This window comes from Cyprinodon tularosa, unplaced genomic scaffold (assembly GCF_016077235.1).
Source record: "Cyprinodon tularosa strain WSP-4 unplaced genomic scaffold, ASM1607723v1 ctg373, whole genome shotgun sequence".
Classification (NCBI taxonomy): domain Eukaryota; kingdom Metazoa; phylum Chordata; class Actinopteri; order Cyprinodontiformes; family Cyprinodontidae; genus Cyprinodon; species Cyprinodon tularosa.
In genome coordinates this window covers 286,584-293,991 of record NW_024039089.1, presented here as the reverse complement: position 1 = coordinate 293,991, position 7,408 = coordinate 286,584, and the positions used below count along the sequence as shown (strand labels likewise).

General features: G+C 37.8%; 1 protein-coding gene across 4 annotated transcripts in view; it reads left to right on the top strand.

The window, feature by feature from the left end:
* Positions 1 to 510: 510 nt before the first annotated feature.
* The window catches only part of fgfr1a (fibroblast growth factor receptor 1a), a 55,588-nt gene continuing 48,690 nt past the window's right edge, over positions 511 to 7,408 (top strand). For all 4 annotated transcript variants that reach the window (XM_038296619.1, XM_038296623.1, XM_038296621.1 and 1 more), the window contains exon 1: positions 511 to 1,150. The gene's annotated coding sequence lies outside the window, so the exon portion shown is untranslated. The remainder of the gene's footprint in view (positions 1,151 to 7,408) is intronic.

The following is a 7,408-nucleotide window of genomic DNA, read 5'->3' as shown; positions in this document are numbered from 1 at the left end:
TGTTGTCATTATTTTCTAAATTGTTGTAAGACTTTATATTTATAGATACATTTTGTTGATTCACTTATTGTCTCCTTGAACCCCAGTCGGCCTCAGCAGATGGCCTCTCACACTGAGCCTGGTTCTGCTGGAGGTTTCTTCCTGTTAAAAGGTAGTTTTTCCTCTCCACTGTTGCTACAAGCATGCTTAGTGTGAGGGATTGCTGAGTTGATGCTATCAACTAGTTTTCCTTAGATAGAAAACTTTTCATGATCTGGTGAACTGTAAAGATCCTTGAGATGACATGATGTGAATTGGCACTATTTAAATAAACCGAATTGAATTATTAAATATATAAATTTCTGATCTTAATTAGGCTGTCTAATAATTAAATGTTGATCTATTAGTCCTTTAATGATAGGTTAGTTTTTGGCGCTCCAAAATCCCAGCAGGCTTTTATTTTGTTAACAAAGCGGAAGTTGTGTCTGTGTGTCTCAGTGTTTTTTTGCTCGGTGGAGCCCTGAGCTTCAGAGAATATGCAGACTCTCTGATTTAAGAGGGGGAGGTTTGCAGCTGCCCGGGACTCTCTCGTTGAGGAATAGTACTTATTTCCCAGGAATGGTCAAAAGTATTTTACCGAGAATCATTTCGCTGCCACTTTTCCTTGTGAACAGCGGCACACAGAGCGGTTTTTCTCCTGTTTTCCCCCGAGTTGGAGAACTTTAGGACGCAGTTTCTTCAAAGTGAGGAGCGTAGATTTCATCGCGTGCGAGACGTGTTGGGATAAAAGGACTACAAAAAACAAAAACAAAAACTGCACTCATTAGTTTCTTCTGTGCTGATCATCTTAGGTGAGATATATAAGGTGTTCGGAGCGGGATAAAAACCAAACTTTAAATACCGACATTTCACTAACGTTTTTTTTTTCCTCCCTGAATCTGGAGGAGGAGGAGGGGGGCACATTCTTTTCGTCCATCGATGAAGTTTGGTTTAGAAATGCGCAAACTAGTTAGCTAGAAGTCGATATCTCGACGCAACAGAGCCTCGATAACGGACCACACTTTAAAAGGCTGGATTCACCATTTTTCTTTTTTTTCTGGAGTTTTCCTTGCATCTAATCTCAGCTGAGGACTCTTCCTTATTCCTCTGACCAACTCTGCCCGCCATCAAGGTGAGCTGCTAGTTTTATCCCCTCTTTCTCTTTGATTCCTTTGTTTACCTGTTAAAGGGGTTAGCCATTGTTTGCCAGCCTTCCAAGTTAATGCTGTTAATTGGAATTATTTGCTAAAACAGAGGCTTAGAGAAAGGGATTGTTTTTTTTTATTTTTATTTTGTTCTTTATATCAGTATATCTTCATGTTTGATATCTTTTTTTTGTTTTGCCTTTAAAGGACACTTTTATTAGTGCAATCCAAGCAATGTAGTCACAGAAGATCCTCCCCCATGCTTGTAAATAAAATAACTTTTAAACATAAGATGTCTCTTTTAGCCCTGCTTAATCCAACCATCTCTGAGCCTCTTAGGCAAAATTATATAAAAATTTCTAGATCTGTAAAAAAATTAAATTCAGTTTATTTCTATAGCGCCAATTCACAACACATGTCATCTCAAGGCTTTTTACAGTTCACCAGATCATCCAGTCAAATTGATTCAAAGTTTTCTATCTAAAAAAAAACAGTTGATTACATTCACTCATTGACTGGAATGCAATCCCTCACACTTAGCATGCTTGTAGCGACAGTGGAGAGAAAAAAACTCCCTTCTAACAGGAAGAAACCTCCAGCAGAACCAGGCTCGGTGTGAGCGGCTATCTGCTGAGGCCACCTGGGTTTCAATGAGAAAGAAACGGAGATACAAAAAAACAACTGTAAAAGGCGGCCCTATCCAGGAAACACACAGCCAGGCAGACGATCTCCGAGCCAGCTCTTATGTCAGAGGGTGAAGAGAGCACATCCAGTTAGTCACAGTCAGAGAAACAGGACTACACTGGAAAAACAGGCCAATCTCCAGCATCTATAATCAAAGGTGTTGATGGCAGCAGCACAGCTGATATTTCTCTCCAGGATGGAGTCACAGCCAAACAGGAACAGACAAGGCAAAACTACTATGAGGAAAAAGCAGAGAGAGCAGAACGTTAGAGATTGAATTACCAGATTCTGCAGAGTGGGAGAATAGAGATAGAATGAAGCAAAATGGTAAAATAGGGGTCCCTATGTCCTCCAGCAGTCTAAGCCTATAGCAGCATAACTATAGAGATAGCTCAGGATGTTAAATATCTACTAAAGCCTCTCGAAAATGTCAGAGATGGGTCTTGCTGATGAGAGTGGTATCTGTGAGTAAAGCTTGCGTTCATGTTATTTAAAGCTCTAAATTTGGTTTTATAAAAGGAGAGGCAGGAAGCCTGCAGAGACTACTTCGATAAGAGGGAAAAGAGGGAATTTTTTTATAGCATAATAATAGATGAGGAAGAGTCTTGCCCTGTAATTAACCTGGCTGCACCTTAGCATTTAAATATTGAGCTTAATGTTATGTTCCCAATGTTTAAGATTTGGTTTGTTTAAATGTTTTATATCTTATTTCAACATTTGGTGCTGTTTAAAGTGTTGTTTTTTTCTTATCTCAGTTCCTTTCAGAAAGGTTTGATGGGCAAACCAAATGGCAGAGTGTCAGGTGGCTTGAAAGAGGTTTACACTACATTTTAGTATAATCACATGACACCTGATACACTGCCATGGCATGCTGGGTGCTGGGACCCCCCCCTTCCCAATCCCTTTTACTGATAGTGTAGCTGTAAGGGTTAAAAAAAAAAGCAGGAAGGTGTCTGTTTTTGTGAAAACAGTAGCCTCAGGCAGATTGGTCTGATGCTCTTGTGTCCATTGGGCTGCAGCCATGTGCAGACTGGCCTCTTGCTAGCTGCAAGTGCAGGCGGAAGTGGAAAAGGGTGGGGAGGCAGGGGTACAGAGTTGGGGAGCTGAGGAATTTTATGCATGGGTGGCAGTGAATGGTGATTATGGTACGGGCTGTGTGATGGGTTAGGCCTGTAACCTTTGTCTTTGTATAATGAGAGCAGCTAAATGTGTCATCCATGTTCTAATCAGTTTAGTCTAACCCTCTTTTTTATTTTTCGGAAGTCCAAGGAAGAAAAAAATGCTTTAATTGCTTCAGATGTTCGACAACAAAATGGGATTTTTACCAAACGTTTAATGATCGTTTGGTAAAAGGTTCTCTTGATTTTCACAGTTTTTTAAACAGATTTTAAAAGCAGGGAATTAAATGATCATCTCTTAATCTTCTGTGACTAAAAGAATTAAAACTAAAAAAGTTAATATGTAAATGTTCCCTGGATATATCTTGGTAAGGAGAAAGTAAACAAAGAAAACAGATCATCACCACTCAGATTCCTCTCTGCTATCAAACTCTTCTCATACTGTAGATCTATCAGAACTAGAAATATAACGGTAAAAATAAGCAATGGCTTTTAATCCATCAAACCTGTTTAGACTTGGAAAAAAGTAAAATGTTCCTATAAACTCCAATTGATCAATAAATATTTAATACAAAATCCCCTGTTGGCAATTATTTGTCATTTCTATTAAAAGGTAAATCACCATCATCATGACTGTTTTTGGAATATTATAAACAATTCAATTTCAATTCAGTTTATATATATATATATATATATATATATATATATATATATATATATATATATATATATATAGCCCCAATTCACCTCCAGGCACTTTAAAAAAAAATTTAACCAGATCACACAGTCAGATTGGTTCAAAGTTTTCTAAGGAAAATCAGTTGATTTCATCGACTCAAAGGCAATCCCTCACATCAAGCATGCTTATAGCGACAGTGGAGAGGAAAAACATTCCTTTACTTTAAATAACACAAGCCAACGGTTTCAATTTATTGACAATTAAAATCTTAGATTTATTAGAATACATACAACTTCTGACAAATATTAAGATATTTTTTTCTTAATGTAATCCTTGAAAAAGCTGACATGGTTGAATAAAAATTTGAATTGTTTTCCTCGGCAGTCAGTCCTTCTAATGAACTTTTATCCATTTACTTTAATACAAATACTGAAAGCAAGAAAATATACAAATGCCCATTTAATTTATGTAATGTCCAATTATAAATATGTATGTAAATATAAATATCTATTGCCAATAAGCATTTTTTTCCCCTGTTAAATCACTTGATATGGTTGAAACCTTGATTTCTATGCCGTAATATTGACTTTGAATTCCCATTTGGAGATTTAATCTTAACAAATAACCAACGGAAAAGGTATTCTCCACCTGCGAGCGTTCAGGCCAAAAAGCATAAAAGGCTTCCTGGTAATTACTATGCAGTTGAAGGTCGATTTGCAGAATGTTTTGTATTTCTTTATCTTTTCAAAGAAAGAAGTAAACATCTTCCAATTGCAGTAAAAAATACAAAGTGTTATCAGTTTTAGGGGTTAGGACTCCCTCTGTGACCAAAGAAACAAAATAATGGCTTGCAAGAGTTAAGATAAAGAAAACAAACATTTAAAATGATTGTATTTCTTTTATTCAAACCAAATGAACAATTATCATTTAGTTAATGTAATGTCCAATTATAAATATGTATGTAAATATAAATATCTATTGCCAATAAACCTTTTTTTTTTCTGTTAAATCACTTGATATGGTTGAAACCTTCATTTCTATGCTGTAATATTGACTTTAAATTCCCATTTGGAGATTTAATCTGAACAAGGTATTCTCCACCTGCAAATGTTCAGACCAAAAAGCATAAAATGCTTCCTGGGTCTGGATTAGTACTTTCCAGGAACATGTTGTCCATATTTAGATCAAACTTCCACTGGAATGGAATCGGCCGTCATGCCTTTAAAGACTCCACTTTCTCCCATTGAGCTGATTCAATGACGAAACGCCAGGGAATCTTCCCCCTCTCCTCTTTGCAGTTCCTCCTGTGTGGCGATTTTCTTGGAGCATTATCAAACGTTGACTCACTGCTTACAGAGCTGCGATGACCAAGCTGTCTTTATCCCCTCCGGACCCCCCTCCTTGACCCAGCTCAGCTGCTCTAACACTAGGCCATTCTTGGAAAGTGAAATCGAATTGGTTTTGAGGGGACACACAATGAGTGTTTCAGAGGAGAACATTCATGAAAGCCATTACCTCCACAGCTGCTTCTGTGTGGGGACTTTATGCGTAAATGTCAATCCTGACGTTTTTTCTTTGTTGTTTTTTTTTACCCAGACAGGATCCTGTTGTTGTGAATTTGCTGAATTTAGTTTATTTTGTTTCCGTTGATTAGCTCTAATCTCAGGCTTCAGTTTCTTAGAAATGAGCTGCTGTGACCAAATGGTTGCAGGGTGTCATTGTCGGTGATGTGAGGGGGGGGGGGGGAACAAGAGTTAAGTGACTAATCCTTCAGCGTGGAAATGATGACCTGGCACCTCTTGCTGTTTACTCAATGGGCTGGATGTCTCTTTTCTTCTATTATTTGTTAAAGCAGTTTTTAAGGGGGGGGGGGGGTGAGGGGTTTGCACAGGTCTTGCTTTGGCGAAGCGTTAAGCTCTGCAGACAGATGCTGCTGAAGTAATGATTTAAACAGATGTTGCATGATGGGGTCACTCATGTGAGTGTTTTCCTGAGGGGACCAGGAATCGTTTAACTCTTTAACTGGGAAAAATACCCAAAAACATACGATAATTACTATGAAGTTAAGGGTCGATTAGCAGAATGTTTTGTTTTTCTTTATCTTTTCAAAGAAAGAAGGAGCAAACATCAGTTTTGGGGGTTAGGATCAACTCGGTGACCAAAGAAGAAACAAAATATTGGCTAGCATGAGTTAAGATAAAGGAAAAAAAACATTTAACACGATTGCATTGCTTTTATTCAAACCAAATACCGCTGTAGAAGTCCTAAGTTTTATTATTTGTTCAAGTTGTGTTAACTTAACCACTGTGTTAAGGTTTATGTTATTGTTAATGTTCCTCCCTTAATACAAACCTGTTGCTTTGTCTGGTTGTAGAAAAGAGCAGAATAGACTTTAAATTGGGTTGACGATAAATTTAGTTTCTCATTTAGTTCTGTTCAATTTCAACTTAATTGATCTCAAATTGGGAAAGTTTCACTACAGCCTGTCTTTAACTAAAATCCATGACATCTTACATTCTGATTTTGGTTTGCATTTAAACTCTCTGATATAAGCACGATGGTAGAAACACTATTATCTGCTTCCACTTATACTTTCTGTGACTTTTTGGTTAATGATTAATGGATCGGTTGTTCTCATGCCTTTTTGTTTTTGACAAGATTTTTTAAGGGATTGCATTCAAGTCAATGAGTCGATGCAATCAACTGGTTTTCCTTAGATAGAAAACTTTGAATCAATTTGACTGGATGATCTGGTGAACTGGTAAGGGCCTTGAGATGACACGTGTTGTGAATTGGTGCTGTAGAAATAAGCCTAATTGAATTGAAACAGTTTTTCTCAAAATAAATAAAAGTATAATTTGATTCTATAATTTCTATCACATCGGTTCAATATCAGCGTCGGTTAATTAAGGAAGCTGCAATATCGGTTCTGTATAGGAAATGTAAATGTTGTATTGCCCCCCCCTGATTTCTGCCCTTACTTTACAAAAACAAGTTATCCTCTAAAAATAAATGTAAGCCAATTATCCAAAGTAGACCTCATTATAGCAGCTTTATATGTTCATAAACTATCCCCAATTTAACTTTATTTTGCTTTTCTGATAAACTGAATAAATAAAAGTCTTCCAGGGTTGTTGTAAGCACCTTTCAGCATAGTGGGTTGATGCGGTAAAAGTTTTCACTACTGCACTGAAATCATGGCAGTTATTTTCTGAGTCTATCAGTCCTTTGGCTGATATCTTTTCTCCCTCCCCCGAAGGTCTTTTCCACCCGCATTTCAAAGAACCAACTTGTTATGCCAACATCAGACCGATGCTATATTACAAGCTTAGCAGCTGCAGAAAACATAATTTTGAAACATGGTTACCTCCTTGTTTTCACACATGAGAGAAACCTGTCTGAGGATCTGGAGTCGGCGCTATGAGAACTTAGACCGCCCATCCTGTGAGTTTTAAGCCCCGTCCACACGAAGCCGAACCCTGGCCTAAACGCACAAATTTTTCACCAAACCAGCCTCTCATCCATACAAAGCCTGCGTTTCGGGGGTCTGTAAACTATCTTTTTTTTATTCAGCCTTCAGAGTGGGAAGATTTTGAAACGCCGTTTTCGCGTTTCCATCTTTAAGCTCTAACCGCATTTTTTTGTACACGCATGCGTCATAGCGTCGCTTCTAAACACGCATGCACGACACAGTATCACAACAACAATGGCGCCGTACTGTGTTGAATGGTTGCTGCTAATGCTACTCACCCTGCTGTCGGGCT